Genomic DNA, 19,000 nt, shown 5'->3' on the forward strand with positions numbered 1-19,000 from the left:
GGATGGCTTCTGTTGTCATTTCTTACACTTTCCTAGAACACAGATACACTCTGAGAATTTATTAAGTTGAAATCAAACAAGCCAACAAGCAAAAAGAGTACAAATGATTACTGCTTTGGGTTTTGATAAAATGTGTTTTAGAAACTGTTTAGAAACCAAAGAGAAGCCTACAATTAAGGAACAAACAGAATGAGTGCCACTGATTTTAATCTTGCTGGTATCAAAACAGATGAAAGGGCATTATGCATTATTATTGTTCAGAGCTTAAAGTGTGGCTTTTTATAAACTAAAGGGAAGGCTTTTGGAAAAAATCCTATGTTGAAGTTGGGAAAAAAAATGAAGTATGAAATAAGAAATAGAATCCAGTAAAAGAATAACTAAGAAAACAAATAGAAATACTGAAGGTTGAATTTCCAAATATTCTTCATCCTACAACAAAAGCTTTTCACAAATACATTTTCTACAGTTACTCAAAACAAACACACTCAGAATCAGTCGGGACTGATTAAGGAAATGATGCACTTCTCATAAAGAGTTGCCCATGTTTTGCATGAAAGAGAAGGAAAGGCAATCAGAAAATCATGGGCAGTGAAGGCAGCAAAAAAGAGTTCAGGAGGAGAGATGGCAGGCCAGTCTCCATGGATGAGGCTGCAAAAACCTGGATGCTAAATGTTGTTCTCATGCAAAGTCCTGAAGCACTTCTGTAGAAGGGTTTATTGACCTTTCACTAGTCCCACAGGCAAAGTGAAATATTGGCCAGCTCTGTCTCTGCCAAAATGAAACAAACACAGTCCAGGTTTGGGCTATTTATGGTCTTCCATCATCAGTCTACAGCAAAAAGCAACTTTATAATCACACAGCTAAATTAAATAAGAACAGAACCACAACTTAACAACAATTTATGGCTGACAATTTTTCTGTTCACACCAGGGTGGCAATCATATTTTGCCCCTCTCAGTTCACTGCCGTAACACTTCAGCTTGACAACCCCTGCGGCTCTCTGAGAGCTGGTGGAGTTACACCACAGTAAAACTGGAGAAGCGCAAAGGAGACCCCAGCTCTTTTTTACTGACTACTGTGGAAACTTAAAAAAACTAGTATAAAAAAAAAAATCCTTCTCTCACTGTTGCAAGTATGAACGTTGCCAGGATAAAAGCATAAGAAACTGCAGTTTTAAATTGAGTTTCTTCTGTGAAGTCTACAAGTGATTCAATAAGACAGACATTCAAATTACACTAGTCCAACACGTTCTTACCCAAGTCCCTACTCTGTGCTCTCCTCATTACTGTGTTAGCACTTTCACTATTCCCAGTAAAATCAGAGGCAAAATTTCCATCGATGGAAAAGACCAAAGGCACTTGTCGGAGAAGTCCTTCTCTTTCTCTGTGCTTTCTCTAGAAAACTTTTGGGATTTGAAGAACTGTGTTGGGTCCTGTACTGCCTGTTCCAGAAATACCTCCAGGAAGTAAAACCATATCATTTTGCAAGCTCCTTCTGCCAACTCACGGCTTCCCAAAACATACCTCTTGCCTTCATTTCTCAGTGTACTTATGGCAGATACATGCAGGCTCAAAACCCACCAGACAGTGAGGGATTTATACAGATGAGCAAAAATCATTCTGAGGTTCTCTGGTCCTGGACTGATGTTTGTAATGGAGCAGTCTGAGATATCTTCAGAGAGTGTCTGAGAGATTTGCTGTGGATGATCTGGCTTTATTAACTGTCTGGCAAAAGAAAATCATTTAATCATCTAAGAACTGATCGGCAAATGGCATGAGAAATCCTGTCAAATCAAAACTCTAGGCTGATCCAAAAAATTGGATACAAAATTATCGCCTCAGTGAAATGGTAGTGCTATGGATCCAAACACAGATGGTGAGTATTTCTATAGATGAGCCATGTTTTGTCTCATTCAGGATGTTAACTTGATCCCAATCCTGCAATTCTTAGCTATATAAGGAAACTAATAATCCAGGGAAGAAATTTTTACCCTGTTACCAGATTACTCCTGTGTATTAGGGTAGCGGGATTTAAATCGGTACTGTCTGTTGCTAGAGTTGTTTTCAGTATGGGAAAATTCATGCAAAATTCTAACAACAAAGCAGAAATTGGTTGTCAGGAAAAAAAGCAACTTCTTCCAATGAGACCAGTAAGTGATATCTGAAAGATGGGTTTAACATCTGTTTGGAGACCTGCAGCACGTAGATTTTGACATCTACACCAGGTCTATAAAGGTTTCCAGCTAATGTTCATAAAGAGATGTGCTGACTCTACGTCACATGCTGTTCTGGGGGCCATACTTAGGTGGTTCTGGGATCTGTGTATATACATTCTTTTGTGTAACTCTTTTAGACTGAACACAAAACTTCAGCCACTTTATCATGTTTCTTGGTTTGTTTTGATAATATCCATTTCTATGTAATAAAGACTTCAGAAAAAATCTTGATGTTTTTTAATAAAGAAACAAGTACTCACTGTATATAAGAAAGACATAGTCTGTAATGCTGTTTTTCTCAGTTTTTATTAATAAAGAGAAATATAATAACTTGATATTGATTCTGTAACTTTGAATTACCTATTAGTTTCACCAGCTATAGAAAATATTTGCCTTAGCAGAACGCAGTGGAGGTCATGATGAGATTTTCTTTCTGATACAGATGGAAGGAGAGGTTTTGGCTTTCTGGTTGGTTGGGAGTTTTTTGGTTCATTTTTTGGTAGGGAGAAAGGGAAGTGGGGTATTTTTCTACCAAGTACCTAACAGGTACTTGCAATTTTTGTTCTTGCAATTGCAAAATTAAGTCTACAAGCCAGCTGATAGTGTTCATGTAAATAAGCAGTAACCTCCTGAAATGGCCAACTCTCCGTCACTTACAGTGTCTCTGAAAAATGATCCTACAGCACTGCCTTTGCAGACCGTGGTATAAATTCATGTACAAAAGATAGCGATTAATAGAGTAAGGAAGGAGTTCATTTTATTCCATTTTAGTGATCTCAAAGTGCAAAGTCATTATCTAGGGTCACTCTAAGTGTCTCCGAGGTCACTGCAATCAATAGCAAGTGACACTTCAGGGGATGAATCTCACCATCTTTGAGAGCTTCTTTATGAAAGGCCACACCACCCTGCAGAGCTGCTTACCTCTCTATAACAGTAGAAGCAAGGAACGGATCCAGCCATGCCAAGGTGCCTCTTAAAATTAAAGAATGGGTCATTTCACATCTCTGATCCAGAAAACCCTGAAAACTCCGGAAAACTACATTGTGGATAGATGTTTTTTATTGATCTTTTTGTTTGTTGAACCAATATACTCTTTTGTCTCCCTTTTAGAAAACCGGTGGGAAATAAAAGGTAGGAAAAAAAAATGAAAAAAAAGAATTGCAAAACCTGAGATCTTTTCTGGGAAGAAGCTGGGGCTGTACCACCTGCACCAAAACTGCCCAGGCCACTGGAAGTCTTCCAGATGCTGCTGAGGTCTCTGGTATGTACTGATCAATAGAATACACTTTTAGATGTGAAATACAGCAACAATTCTGAAAGAGTCAGAGTTAAATTAGTCAGATATCCCCAGGTTCTCCTGTATGATCACATATCTTGCCTGTCAGCCCAGAACTGGATGCAGACGTATGGCACAGCTCTAAACAAAGCGACAAACAGAAGCCCTGCCAAATCCATGCCGCTATTCCAAGGCCCTGAATTCAATGAGCCTTTTGCATCAATTATTTTCCCTTGTGTCAGTGGATGACATGACGCACTGTGTCCGAGTGGGATAAGACCCTGTCGCTCTATTGTCTTGGCCTCTTCCGAAGAATCTCATTACGAACCTGAAGAGCTCAGCTAATGGAGTTTAAAGTGACAGAGTCTTTTATAGTGCAATAAAACCTTTTAAGATGTACTTCAGGGGCTTCTAATTCTCCCAGCAACACAGTAAATATAATGAACGTAAAAATTATCCTTGCAGATGTTGTGGTGTCAGTAACAATAACAAAATCTCAGCACGGCACAGGACCAAAATAGCATCTGGGATTTTGATTCACTCTATTTAATCACACAGTATTTGAGCATTTACGGGTTTACTGTTTTTGTTTATTGATTTACAGTATTTTAATAAGATTACTGTGAAAACATATATGCTGAACTGGTACTTATATGGGACATATACCAATGCCCATCACTTCCCTCATTGCTTTCTACAGAGTGCTAATTTGCAGCCCTCTGGAGCTCACAGGAAGATTTAGCATTAAACAGCCTGCTGCCTAGTATGAGGGGAAGGAGATGACTAATAACTATTTCCCAATCCCATCAAAAGACCATGAAACCTTCTAAGACTTTGCAATAAGGGAAAATAAAAAATACAGAATGAAGCCATTTATATTTCTGCTGATTTAAAACTGAGTGGGGAAGTATTAGCAAAGCAACACACTGATCTATCGGTCACTGTTCAGGCAATTTCCAAAGCATTCTGAGTATAAAAGTCATTTGTTGCTTTGTGGCCTATACAAAAGTGCCAGTAGTTTCAAATTTGTGAGCAAGAGGCCATAGGGAAGCAACTCTTTCCATATCCATGCACTTGGGCACGAGCATGCATGCAGTGAGGGATTTGTCGTGTGTAAGTTTTGCCATCTAAAAGTTAAATATCTCAGTTAGGCAGCTGCCCATGCTTGGGGAGTGGTTCACACATCAATGACTTCCATGTTAGGTGGTGATTCACTCTACCTACTAAAATGCCACCCAAATCTCATATAAAGGCCCCCTTGCATCATTCTTGTTCTCTCCCTCCCCCTAGCATCTCCACTGGCTCTAGCAGGAGCCCAATCATTGCCTGAGGCTATTCTTCACTTTTGGATGGCTAAATCTGGGGGAAATGAATCACAGCTTTGGGTAGTGAAGAGGGGAAAAGCTGAGCAGATATGAAGAGTGAACTACTCTATAGTCTTTTCTGCAAAAATACTCCCTCGACTTGGTGATCAGAGTACCTGGGGAAAGCAGTACAAATACCCATTTTCTGCAAATCAGCAGAAGGTCTGACCTGAGGAGAAGTCATGCTGCCAGCTCCTCTGAAAGCCATGTTTAGTTACCCAGAGTTTCCCAAAGGATATACAAAATAAGTACCTTGGTGGTCTATGGCCCTGCAGAGTGCAGGACACCGCTGCCAGAGCTGTTCTCACCACCAGCACCACTGCTGTTCCCCGGCCCTGTCAAAAGCAACTCTTGTGAATGACTGCATTAAAGACAGGAGGAAAAAAGGTTACTGGAAGATTATTTTATTTCTAAACACATGCAAAAGGACGTTTGTCAACTTCACCCATAGAAATAGTTTTTCACCTGGAACCTCAAATTACTCTTGTGCTAAAAAGGACACTGTGAAAGTCAAGGTTTTCCAGACAACTTGCCAGTCCCTGCCCCATGATCCAAATTCCAAAGCACAACCACGCCTGTCCTCTCAGTGGCTCCCATCGCAGGAGCCATGGAACCCTCTACTAACACCAATGGTAAGGACAACTCCTGGGTGCTGGCAATCGGTGTAACTCCACGGCATGCACGCTGACTGCTTCCAGCTTGACAAGTGGCCAGATGAACATTGTGCTTGCTAAAGTCAGGGAACACACTGGAGCACCGAAAGACTTTGGCATTAATCTTTAAGCAAGAGACATTTTTAGTTACAGTGAATGGTTGTTCCTTACATTACTGCAGTCCTGAGTAATGTGCTCTAGGCAATCCTGCTTTAGCAGGGGAGTTGGACTAGATGATCTCTAGAGGTCCTTCCAACTCTGACAATTCCGTGATTCCGTGATACTGGAAATATTTGCTTTCTTCCTTCCAGCATGTTTGGCCAGATAGCTCTGAGTCAGGCTTTTGCTTATATAACATTGTCCTTTGCATCTTTCAGGTGACCCAGAATGTATTGCCATGGCAGGCGGAAATTTCCCTGCCACTGCTTGATGTGGTATTCCTTCAGCTGTGCGGAGGCATGAGACATAACCTCTCTTCTCTTTGTAATGGTTAATGCTCACTAAATGCTCACTGTGTGGCTGGCCTCAGAGTTTGGTGTGTGGGGTTGGAGGTATTCAACAAAATCAGGTTTCCTCTCTGTGCAATGAATACGTATTTGGAGTAGTATTTTTTTTGTGTGTGCACTGGTTCAGAATAGTCAACAGCAGTAGTAAAGTGGTTTTTATTCCTTCCCAGATTAAATCTGTATGTTTTCTTTAGCTTCCACTTTCTAAGGAAGGTTTGCTAGCAGTATCAGTTGATCCAGTTTGGCATCACCTGATGAATCAAGAACATTATTATTAATATCCCAACTGCCAGAGAAGCAGAATATAACTTTGTATGCCCCCCTCTGGGGTTTTAATCCATTCAGACAGGAACTCTTTAGTTGATAATTCAGTAGCATCAGAATTTTCACTTTAGAGACAATGATTCACTCTCACATTTTATTTCTTTCTGTCACATAACAAACAACAGTTCATTTGTATGCTGCTCTGTGTAGGTAACACAACCAAACAACCACTTCGGTGAGAAGAGAAAGTAGTCATGTCAAGGAAGACAAGAAACTGGGGATTACTGAGATTTTTTATCATTTGTTTTTTCCATTTAAAAATGTCAATTCCTTTACTGTAAAAAGGGAAACAAAAGAAAATGTCAGCTATTACTATGAACAAAGCATAATTTACTTTAACCATGAGTTTCACTATTATTTCTTAGTCAGAACATTCCATGAACAATAAATTTTGGTATCTACTGACATTAACGATAAAGGCCACCCCAGGCAGAGCATTTATATCAGTCAAGCATTATGTATTCTTAAGCTGCCCAACATGAGATCTGTCAGAAACAGCAGCTGGGACACTAATGACAGCTATATACTGATATATCACAATAGGCTTCTCAAGAAAAAAATTTAAATATATTTCAAAATCGTTGAAATCATTATTATGATGAGTGGGCCTTGCATTTTCCTATAATAGTTCTATATTGAAAGCTTTTACAATTCAGCAAAGGAAATGGGTTAGCCGATGCAAACAGCTGGGTTCTTTTTATTAAAAAAATACCCACAATACTCCTGAGGAGTTCCATCCCTGAAAGAGAATGACTTTTTATAGTAAGAAAATACGGTGGCTTTTTTTTTTTTTTTTTTTTTTTGGCATTACATAAATATTTAGCCTCTTGCATGCCATTTCTAAATACATACTTGCTTCGATGTCTCAGTGCTGGGACCTAAATTCTTTGCTGATTCATACCCTGTCAAATAAAAGCAGTTGCACGTAAACTATTATATTTCAAAGCCTTGTCTATCCCAGTCTTGCAAACTCAGCTGTACGTTAATGTAATAAAATTATATTGTACCCTAGATAGTCTCTTACTTATGCTAAACTATCTCACCCATGATCCTCAAGGCTGAGGAACATGTTCCTGCTCACTGTTGTGCTCCTTGGGGTGGAATTCTGATCTGGAGAGTGCTTCCAAGAGTATTTCACCATAGAAGTTTTCTTAATCGTCATGTTCTTTTGTTTAGCTAATAGGGAAAATTGGTGCAGATTTATTTGGGGCTTTAATCTAGCAATCTCTTAAAAATGAAATTTGACAGTTAAGTGAAGTGGCATGTAGTAACATCTTGGGTGAGCCATTCCCAATCAGCCCCAGCGTCTCCATGCAATATCGGTGAAACACCAGCCTCCAGAGTGCTGCACAAGGACAGGAGCTGGGGTGTGCTGAGCAGCTCTTGTCACCTGACACAACTCAACACTGGGTGATCTGTGGGATTTTAAGTGACATCAAAGACGTATCCACAGATTCACGAGAGCACTCTCGGGAAGAAGTACTAGACCTGGCTTTTTAAGCCTCCTTGGTGAAGTTACAGAATTGTCACTCACACTTTGATATGATAGGAGAATCCTTACTTATCTTGTCCTCATTGGGCCGTAATCATCATCACTTTTTGATGTTATTTCCTTGAAAATCCATTTACATCTCACAGGGCAGAAGGAAGAGGTTTTATATAATACCTATAGTCAAGTCACTTCAGAAGACACAAATAAAGTGCTGATTCTTCAAATGCAACATTTGGCACAGGAATACATCAAGCTCTGATTATATTTCACTGGGAGAAGTTTCTTAGCTCCAGGAGGATACTCTTTCCCTCTGTTAGAGCTGTTCCAGACTGTATATATAATTAAATATTCATTGTGAGAGAGAGACAGAAATACAGCAACAGATAGATAGGGAGAGAGGCTGCCCCCAAAGCCCAATGGCTAGAGCAGTCATCTCAGATGTTGGAAGCCTTAATCCCAGAGACCATCTACAGCTGTGTCAGAGTTCACTGCAGATGTCACACATAAAAGAAAAGTGTGTATTGTATACAGTAAAGTGCACCTCAGTAGATTTTGTTTCCTCCCTTAACGTGTCACTCCAATATTCCACCTTAACCTAAATCCAGCACAAAGCTACCCGTCTCTGTTAACGGTGTGTGGCACTTTGGGGGCAGTTGTCTTAAAAATAGATTGAAATGATTTTTTTTGTAGGACTTCTGTAGAGAAAACACACCATCTACATATATTTTTAGCCAAATGCTGACAATTGGCTCACTTATTTAGTTGTGATATGGATGGATTTTAGAATCATAAAATATTGATGTGGAAAACAGAAGTGGACACTGTGAAATACATTTCATTTACTATTGAAAACCACTCATATTCTTAGGGACTCTGTGTTATTGACAATTTTATAAATAGCTGTCATTTTAACATGCCAGGTTAAAAAAATACTATTGCTATTATTACACACGTTTTAATGTTTCTGGGGAGCGTAATTGACCCATGAGGATAATTATGACTCTCATTTTTCCTTCTTCCTGACTGCCTGCCGTAACTGGTGGTTTATTCTGTTGTCCTTTTGGTTTATTTCAGAGAGCAATGAAACAGTTAAACACCATTGCTGGACCCCAGGATGAAGCAGAAATGAACCATTGCCAGTGACCAAAGGATGAGGTTGAGGGGAAGGTTGAGTCTCCTTCCAGCAGCTGAAGAAAAGGTATCATTCCTTCCATTTCTCATGCAAACTCAGATCTATCCAGAAATACTCCTGTGTGCACATGGTGGAAGGAAATTGGGCAGGAGTTCTGAAAACAGGTGGAGCTGCCACCACTGAGCCTGTAAAGCCTCTGGGCTGAGCTCAGGTGCACTGATACCACTGTCTAGCCCTGGCAGCGACCATGTTGCTGCTAAATTCCCTCATTATCCAAGTGTCATCTCAAACTTGTCACTTAAATGGTTAACTCCCTTCAAGTCTTTCCTTAAAGACTTAGTTCACTGTAATAAGTTGAATCTTTTTTTATAGATAAAAGATGTCTATTCACACCATATACACCTATCCCTACTCAAAGGCATGTATAAATATATGTACCTGCATATATATAGCTATATTTAAATATATACACGATTATAATAAATTCCGACACATTTGTAGCCACTTGCTATTGGCTGAAAGAGGGAAGAAAAGAGAGGAGCAAAGAGAGAGAAAGAGATAGAAACTAGGGGAAGGCAAGCAGCCAGGGAGCGAGGACAGAAAGAAAAGATGAGACCTGAAACCCAGCGGTCCTGTGTTTTGTCTCTGAACTATCCAGCACCAGACATTTCCACAGAAAGGCACGTGCTCTCTGAAGTACCAGAACATGACACCATATGAGGCCTTTCTTCAATAGTTAGCAATCTAATCTCTAATTTTTAAAGGTGTGATTTCATTTCCACAGCACTTGATAAAGTTGTCTTTGACACGTTCTGATGTCTTTAGTATATAAACTCTAGATATTTTCAAATGGGAAGTTCTTCTTTTTTTTAACCGAAAGCATGAAACCGGAAGAAATCTTTGCATACGGAATACCATAAATTACTGTGCTCTACCGATTTTGAAAAAAAAATCCAAACACCAAAGGCAGAAGCAAAAAGAAAATAATAACATTTTATAAAAATGTATTATATAAATGCAAGTGGTGTCTTGAATCTCAGATGGTTCCATATAGTTTATACAAGACACCTTGCAGCCTGTGTACCTCAGAGGAATTAAATCAGATTCCATTTCCATGAAACAGAATAGGGAATTGCAGACAAGAGTATTATTTAATCATATTGGGTTCTTTTCTTTGGGGTACATTAAAAAGCACAATGATGAGTAATGTGATTTTACTCTTCTGAACATGGTATTAAATAGACCAAAATAAACTAAATGATAGACTAAGAAAAAAAAAAATCAAAAAGGAAATATTATTCTAAAGTGTCTAGAGTTCACGTGCACACAACCAACACAAGCAATGAAGCAGAAAGCTAAATCACTTAACAGTACCTGCATTATGCTCTTTCACCCACAGGTCCTCACCTAACCATCACTATGAGTATTGCTTCCAACAGACTACACACTGCTCCACGTAAATCTATGCACAACTCAAGGCTGCAGCTGCAGCTGAGGAAAGGTGCAAATGGTAAAATTTTGGGAGGACATAAGCTAATTCACAGAAAGAAACAGCCTTCATCGTCATGCCCATTTATGCATACCCCTCATATACTTGCAGAACGATATATATGCTTACAAAAGAAAATCTCCACTGACATTTCCCATATTCTTTTCCTTATTAATGACTTTGAAAAAAGTACCTGCTATCCATAAAAAAATAATGTAAATGCATGTTGCATATTAACACATCCTGAGTGTATGCCAGTCTGACAATTTTTGTGTAATGGCTCCATATTTTTAAGAGATATTAATCAGTAAAGAAAAGTGAACAGATAAAATAGTTTCAGGGGGAGAGCCACATTTAAAACCTCTTTCCTAGTAGAAAATCATGAATAGAAATGAAAATTGCATGAAAAATTCAAAGGCCCTCGAAGCTAGACCTGTCTGGAATTTCACACGGTCAAGCTTTAAAGAACCAGAAATCCTATCCTATTTCGAACGCATTTTAACCCTTCAGTAGAGAGTTGTTATCAGCACATGATATTAGAAAAGGTATCCTAAAAAGGAAAAGTAAACTCCCTTCTATTATCTATAAGGTAATACAACTGTGTTGTGGAAGATACTAAAAATGTCACATATAATGTTATATATTATTACAAGAGAGGAAGTGAGGAAGAATCCCTTATGAGTTGCTTAAGAATTTTCTTATGCCTTTTGCCTTCCAGTCGAAACTCTGTGGATTTATTCTGGACTAAAAGACTCCCAGCATGTTTGCTCCTACAAAACAAACTCAGGTCTTGGCAGTACTGGTGAACAGTGGGAGATTTTAAGTTAAGCGATGAGCAGACAATCTAAAGGGAACAAAATGCTACTGAGATTTTGTGGAATCTCATCCAAAAAAGAGGTTTAAATAAATTTGATGTCAGTCGGAAACATGTGCCATCCTTTCTATTGTTTAAGTAATTATACAGAGCTATTAAGATACTAAATATTTCAGCATTTGGATAAAAGAAGTTGTGTTGTTCATTTTCATTGTGAAAAATCACTGGAAGGAAAGGAGTGTGAGGCATCACTTACTATCCTGGCCAAGATGGCTAAATAACAGATGGCTCAGTGTAGGAGAGGTGAAAAATACACTGAATTACTTGTAAAGTTGAAGAAGGAAGCTTTCATCAGAGCAAGACACTGATCCTCAACTTTGGTATGTAGTGATTTAATCCTCCATCTTTGCTGCTTCATAAAAAACTTCACATGTTCTATAGTGCTCAAAATGAATGAGTTTAATCCTAAAATTTTGCATTTCTTATATAGCTTTCTTACTGCACCAGAGGTCTAGGTATGATGGTTTAACCTTGGGGGAAATGCTGAGTGCTCTGTTACTGCATAATGAGTTGATAAGAGATAATCACAGTGCCAGCTGTCAACTTGTTGCCTGGCTGAAGGAAGGAAAGGAAAACAGATATTGGGACTCTGGTGCTGGACTGCCATCCAAGAGACACATGTGGAAATATCAGCTATTTCTATGGTCTTTGTGATTTCTAGCAAGCCAGGTAACTCCTCCGTACTAGTCATACATCTGCTAAGTGGAAATCTGCTTAACTTGTCCTTATGTGAGGATGGAGACCATCTCTTTCTTCCAAATTCAGATGCCCTAAATTTTACCCACATCCGTTCACCCATCTGTCCTGTGTTCCTTATTGGCAACTGGCACCAAGCCCGTGGGATGCACCAGGCTCAGGGTGGAAGTAGGGCCGGCTGAAACGAGCAGCATGCCTGACATGGTGGACCTATAAGTACATCTTGAGCTGCTGCTGATCTATTTCATTACACATGGAAAACAGAATTTCAGTTTTACACAGCTGTGTCACATGTATATTTGGGTACAGACCAAATGTGAAATCTGCCCAGGAAGCAGCCATTTTCTGCTCACAGAAGTTCTCTATGTAGAAAAAAGATATATGTATATATTTTCTTTTTGATCAAATATGGTCCCTTCCCCAAAAATAAGAACATACTAGTTGTATATTCTTGAGCTGCCCGCTGTTTCCTCAGTTTCCTTTCTATAACAATGACCAAAATTTTCTGTCAGGGCAATTAGACTAACCTAGTTAGTGGTCAGCACTGTCAGATCTTCTGCAAGCTACAAAACAAGCAGTTTTTCAAAATGCAGAGAACTTCATATTCAGGTGGCAAAGGAAGCAAAGCCTGAACATTTCGTGTACATTTAAATGTGCACTCAAGCAGTGACATGGAAATCAGTAAAGCAGCTACTAATGATCTGGTTCCATTAACAAATGCTCATTTGGATGGTAAGTGACCTGAGACAGAGAGGAAATCCAATTTTGGCTGCCAATACAATAAAAAATGGCTGCTATTAGTGCTATATAGGGGTTATAATCAATTATACCTTTTATTGGCTCAATTTAGCTACACTGTAACCAATTAAACCTCTGTTTTGAATAAAGAAAGGAGTATAGTGGGTTTTACAAAACCACCTCATGTACAATTCCTTTAGCTTATATTATTACTATCACCTTGGTTACTGGGTTGATGGAGCCTATTCCTGACATAATGTTTTTAGCTTTTGCCTTATTAGCCTAAAGTTTTCTGAAACACTTTTACCAGGAGACGAAGTATCTCTCTTCTGGACATCAAATTAAACTTAGTTCACATAACACAACACAATCATTTTAGCCAATGACTAGAACATAACCTAATTCTGCCACCCTCCTTTAGACTGAGGAGGAATTTATTCTGCTGCTGCCTACAGATGCTTACAAATACCTATTCTGACATTTATTAGGATTTAATTTTTTTTCAGTAATATCTACTAAAACCAAAAAGTTCAAGCCCATTATGCTACACATTGCAGAAATTCATAGAAAATTATTTATTTCCTCAAAGATCTTGGAGTCTTAAAGTAAAGTGACCATACAGAAGGTTAATATCTCTATCACACAGATACCACTTTGTCCTTTTTGGACATCAGTCTTAGAAAGTCTTGGACATCAGTCTTAGACAGATCATGCCCACTGAATAATCCCCTTGAAATCAGCTGATATCACTGTATCAAGAAGACAAAGTATATTTGGCCCCAACTTTAAACAAACAAAAGTTTACAAATAACCTTTAACTTACAGCCCTAATCTGTTCTTCAGATCTCCCTGGCAGACTTAAGAGTCTGATTTAAGCAAAGACTGAATTCTCTGTTTCTAGCAGATTTGGGAACAGGATCAGCCCTGATCTCTATGCTTTGCAATCTCATATAAACACATAGCTATTTTATTTCTGTCTTTTTCAGCAACAAGCCTTTTTATAACTGGAGTCCAAAGGAATAAAAGGAACTGTTGATTATAGTTAGAAAATAATGTGGGTAGCACACCTAATGACTATGGGATGGACAACTGAAGAGCAGGTGGTTGAAGTTGGAGTGGAGTGAGTTGGGAGCACCAAGAAAGATGGTTGAAAATAGAGGAATTCAGAAGTAGAGAAGTGGGGCTGAAAACGGGAGAACAGTGAGCACAGGAAAACTAGTATGGATGTTTAATCATAGGCCTTGAAGGAAGATTTGTAGAATCATGGAATAGTTAGAATTGGAAGAAACCTTAAAGACCATTTAGTTCCAACCCCCCTGCCAAGGGCAGGGACACCTCCCACTAGACCAGATTGCTCAAAGCTCCATCCAACCTGGACCTGAGCACCTCCAGGGATGGGGCATCCACAACTTCTCTGGGCAACCTGTTGCAGTGCTTCACCACCCTCACAGTAAACAATTTCTTCCTGATATCTCATCTAAATCTACCCTCTTTTAATTAAAACCATTACTGCTCATCCTATCACTATATGTGTAATTGAGGCTGAGTGAACTTGCAAGCAAATCAGAGAACCTTTCCCTCCCATGATCTTTTCACTTGAACTCTTGAAGGAATGAGTAGTTTAGAAGCACAGCTGAGAGTGGTGAAAGCATGAGGAGGCAGCAGGATTTAGACCAGGGTCCCTCAAAGGCCTCACCCTTGTAGGTCTATCCATCTTGATAAGAGTGCTAAAGCTGATGCAGCATTCTGCTTTTCACTGATATTAAATCCAAGCATGTTCTACCAGGTCACATTGAATGTACAAAGACTTTAAATGGTAAAGCTTTTAATGAGTGCCCCAACATAGTACGTTAAGGAGCACCAAGAAGAAACTCGATCTGCATCACCTGCACACACACAGTATCTTCAGCAGGCTTTGGACTAAACCTTTGGGAGGAGTCACTCTTTATCCTTAATGGCATCAACTAGCCAACAAGTCAGGGTTTTTTCACCTCTCCCTTCTGCTAGTAAAGGCAATTCCATATTAAATATGTTATTTAAGACTGATTCCTGGAAGGACCACAGACTCCAGTACTTAAGAAGACTACCATCTGAACGGCTTGCTAGAGTCCCAGTTTAAAGAATGCTTAGCTACAGTCAAAAGTTTGCACATTCATAGTTACCCTCACTGGGGTAAATTTCCATCTACAATAGTATTCCCACACGCCTTTGTTATGGTTTCTATGAATTGGGAGTCAGTCACTCAAAAATAAAATATCCATTAAAATATTTCCTACCCTGTAACTCCTTTGGCTAAGTAAGCACAAGTAAAAAGAGTCAAGCTACATTTTCTTCCTGAGCTCAATCTGATTTTTAGTACTCACCACTAATGAAATACCTAAAAGTGATTTATTGGAATATACCAGCTATATTTAAGCAGCAGCCAAAACAATTACATTTAATTAAAATTAAGGTCAAAGAAACACAACTAACTAATGTGACACTTCAGACATCAGTCTGGAATAGATGTTATGTTGGTTGATTATCAATTAGGTACAGTAAACACAAACGTGTTCAGCAGGCAATTCTCAGTGAAAGCAGCTCAGGCAAGCAAACAAGTGCTGTGCCTGAAAATGTTCTCACTTTCTCTGGATTCAAAATCAGCCTGCACACTGTGCTATTCTTTCTATCCTTAACCTACTTCAGTGATTTATTCTTTTTCCTTGAGGAAAATGCATTCTGCCAGAAGCTCTCACTGGAGACCCAGAGAAATGCAAAATTTTGGGGGAAGGGATTTAGTTTTATTTCATTGTTTCATCTCTTCACCTTGAAAGCACAAAAAGTCTTCTCATCACAAGCCTTAGGCTAGTCGGGCTGTGAGAAGTATTTGAGTATCTTCTACATGGCTGCATATCAGCAAGCTTGAAAAAAAAAGGGCTTACTATGCAATGGTTAGTTGCTTAGTCCTTTCCGTACCAAAGATTACACAACTACCATTTTCTCTGTGTTTGTTTCCAGCGTACGCCATTGCTTACAAAAGTATCTTTTAAAACTGGGCACCTTAACAATGTATATTTATTTCCAGAGACAAATACCTTAAGGCTTGATGGCAGTTTTCTTCTGAACTCCTTGATGATCAGAAGGAAAAGGTACTACATGAATAAAACACTGCTCTGAGTGTCCCCTGACAATGAGGATTCAGCCATGTCCAAAATTCCTTCAAGTTCCTCACGTCTAAAGTCAAGACGGTGATCTGACAGTTGTATAAATGGATGCACGATCTGGCCTTCAGTCTCCCTGGATCTTTTGTTTCCCACAGCTCTCAACAAAACAACAAAAAGAATCCCTGCCAAATCTGACTTCTGTTTCCCGCTTGTAAAAATAACTGTGGAAATAATACAGAAACAAGTTCTCCTGCAGCCTCTGCCTGTCAGGCAGGAACAGTAAGCACATCCATATCGCCCAGCAGAGCACGCTGCAGAGACACTCAAGCTCACAGGGGACGTCTAGGTGCATCCACACACACTACAGCGTGCACACTATGTAGAAATGCTAGTCGATATGCCAAAACCATAGTTCCTACTCAGCTGAAGCCTGCCTCCCAGCTCACCAATTCCCACCGCAATGTCTAGCCCAGGTGCAAAGTGCTCATTCAGCTCCCCGGCTTGTGCTTCTGGAGGCAGTACACGTGGTGCTATCTCAGGGATCTCTGTGCAGCCAACAGATGCCCACACAGCTCCAGGACACTGGATTTCTGATCTCCACTGGGGCCTCCTGGTGATGCCTCAGTCTAAATAGAAATGTGGGAATTTCTGCTTTGAAGCTGCAGAGTTTTAGAGATGCTGCATGAGGCTTACAGGCAAACATAAACAGAAAACCAAGGCTTAGCATCAGAGCAAAGGGGTAAGGATGACTTATCCCTTCTGCACATTCAGTGGAACAACACATCTTTGGGGACATGCCAGACTCAATCTGAATACTGATCAGAAAGCATTAGCATACCAGCTGGGGCTGCAGACAGCCAAGTTAAAGTGCAACAGGGTCACTGCCAAGGCTGCTGGAAACCAAACATAGCAGCTGTGTGGAGGGAAGTCAGCAGTAAAGCAGGAAAAGGAAAGGAAGAGAGAAAATCACCCTCACTGGTAAGGAACTGGAGTGATGTTTCTATACTGGTGACTTTTTAACACTTCCTGCAAGAAAAAGATGCCAAAGGACCTAAATGGGTTTCACAAAAGCAGCAGCCCTTACTTACCAGGGGTGAAATGATCAGAAAAAAATTTTCTGGAACAACTTCCAGATGTAATTCTTTGCCTATCATTATCAAGGCAAAACACCATAAATCCTGATCCAATGATAAAAATACTCCAACTTTCAACTAGGACAGGCATATGTTCTTCTGCTTTCTTCTGAAGATGGAAGCAAGCTGGTCGCTTCTGCAGATAGACTTTGGTCCTTCAGGCTAGTTTGTGCCCTGCCATGTAGCTCTCAAAAGTGTCAAAGATGGCAGTGACTAAGAGACTGTACAAGCATACATTATGTTGAAGCTGGTGGGATTTGGACTAGCTATCTCTCCTTTCAGCAGATCTGCCTGACTCACTCCTCCAAGCAATCATCCACGTTTCAAAAACTCCTTGTGGTGCTAAAATGTCCCAGAAAAAAAGATGACAGATCAGGGAGCCTGGAACTCTGGACTCCAGAGATTATCTAGCCTAACCCTGCTCACATCAGGGCCAGTTTAAATGTTACACTGGGTTTTGCTGTTCTGTGTCCAGCTGAACCTTTACTACCTCTTGAGTATGGAGGCTCCAAAGCCTCTCTGGGCTTTGTTCCAGTTTCTGACCTCCCTTGTTATTAAATATGTTTTCCTTATATCCAGTCATGTTTCCTGTGTTGCAGCTCTTTTGTTGCCTCTCATCACCCAATACTTCTCATTAAATATTTGCAGAAAGCAGTTAGGTCCCCCCAAAACCATCTCTGGTCCAGGCTGACCAAGCCCACCTCCCAGATCCTCTCCTTACGGGGTAAGTGCTCCAATCCCACCATCTTGGGGACCTTCCCTAAACTCCCTCCAGCTCATCAATGTCCTTCCTGCACTGCAGACCCAAAACTGGGCACAGATGTGATCTCAGAAGTGCCAAAAATAGAGAAGGAACCATTTGCCTTGTCTTGCTAGTTCTAGGGCTTGCCAGCTTGGGCAGGAGGACCATGACTGAGTTTTAAAAACTCTCAAAGACAGTGGATAAGTGGAATGCAGAGTAGTTGTTTATCAAATCCTACAATGCAAGGACTAAGAGGCATTTGCTAAAACTAGTTTAAAAACCATCAGTTTAAAACAAAGGAAAGTATTTCTACACACAGCAGGTACTGAATTTGTAAAATTTACTGCCACAGGAAGCTAAGGAAACAGCATCCCAGGCTCACAAAGGGATCAGACAAATTCATGAACAGAAGATGCTAAAAGTGCTGGGCAGGGATGTACATTCTGCTGTTATTCTGGCTGCAATGCTTGTGGATGCTGGGAAGCATGAAGGAACCAGGGAAAGCAGTGGGGCTTGCCTGCTCTCCCTCAACAGCTTCTCCTCTGGTCACTGTTGGAGGCAGATGGACCTCTGGTCACTTCTTGTTCTCTTGTTCAGCTGAGCCCTGTGGGATGCTACCGAGCTGACACTTATCAAATAAAAGAGACATGGGGACAGTAACTGCATTCTCTTACATGAGAGATCAATCTTGCCGTGCTGAGAATCATCAGAAGTTACAATAAACCATATCCAAAAATGTCCTGTAGAAGTTAGATCAGAAAAGCATAAGGTCCAGGTCAGCAGAGGATTTACTCTTAGTGATTTCCATGGGCTGTAGGGGTCTCACTGCCCTGCAGGATGTGGTCCTAGTGGCAGGGATGGTAAATAAAGTTTATCCAACTATCTATCATCTCTACAGAAATAGATAGAAATCGCTAGCACTAGAATTGAAAACTAACTGAAAAACCTCAACATATTAAGTCATGAGAAGCACGTTTAAATGTGTAGACACACTCTGTTTAACAGAGAAAGTTTTGATAGCATGTTTCTTATTTAGGTATATTTTCCTTTTTTTTTCGGTTTCCAAACACTTCCAAAACCTTTTTTATCAGAATCACTGCATTCATGAATTTCATGCTTGCAATCCTATCTGTGTTTAAAAAAAAAAAATCAAATTAAATTATCTCCCTCTTAAAAAGATGTGTTCTGTTACCATTAAACAAAAAAATGACTCTTTTTTTTCA

The sequence above is a fragment of the Numenius arquata genome, chromosome 1 (assembly GCF_964106895.1).
Source record: "Numenius arquata chromosome 1, bNumArq3.hap1.1, whole genome shotgun sequence".
Taxonomy (NCBI): domain Eukaryota; kingdom Metazoa; phylum Chordata; class Aves; order Charadriiformes; family Scolopacidae; genus Numenius; species Numenius arquata.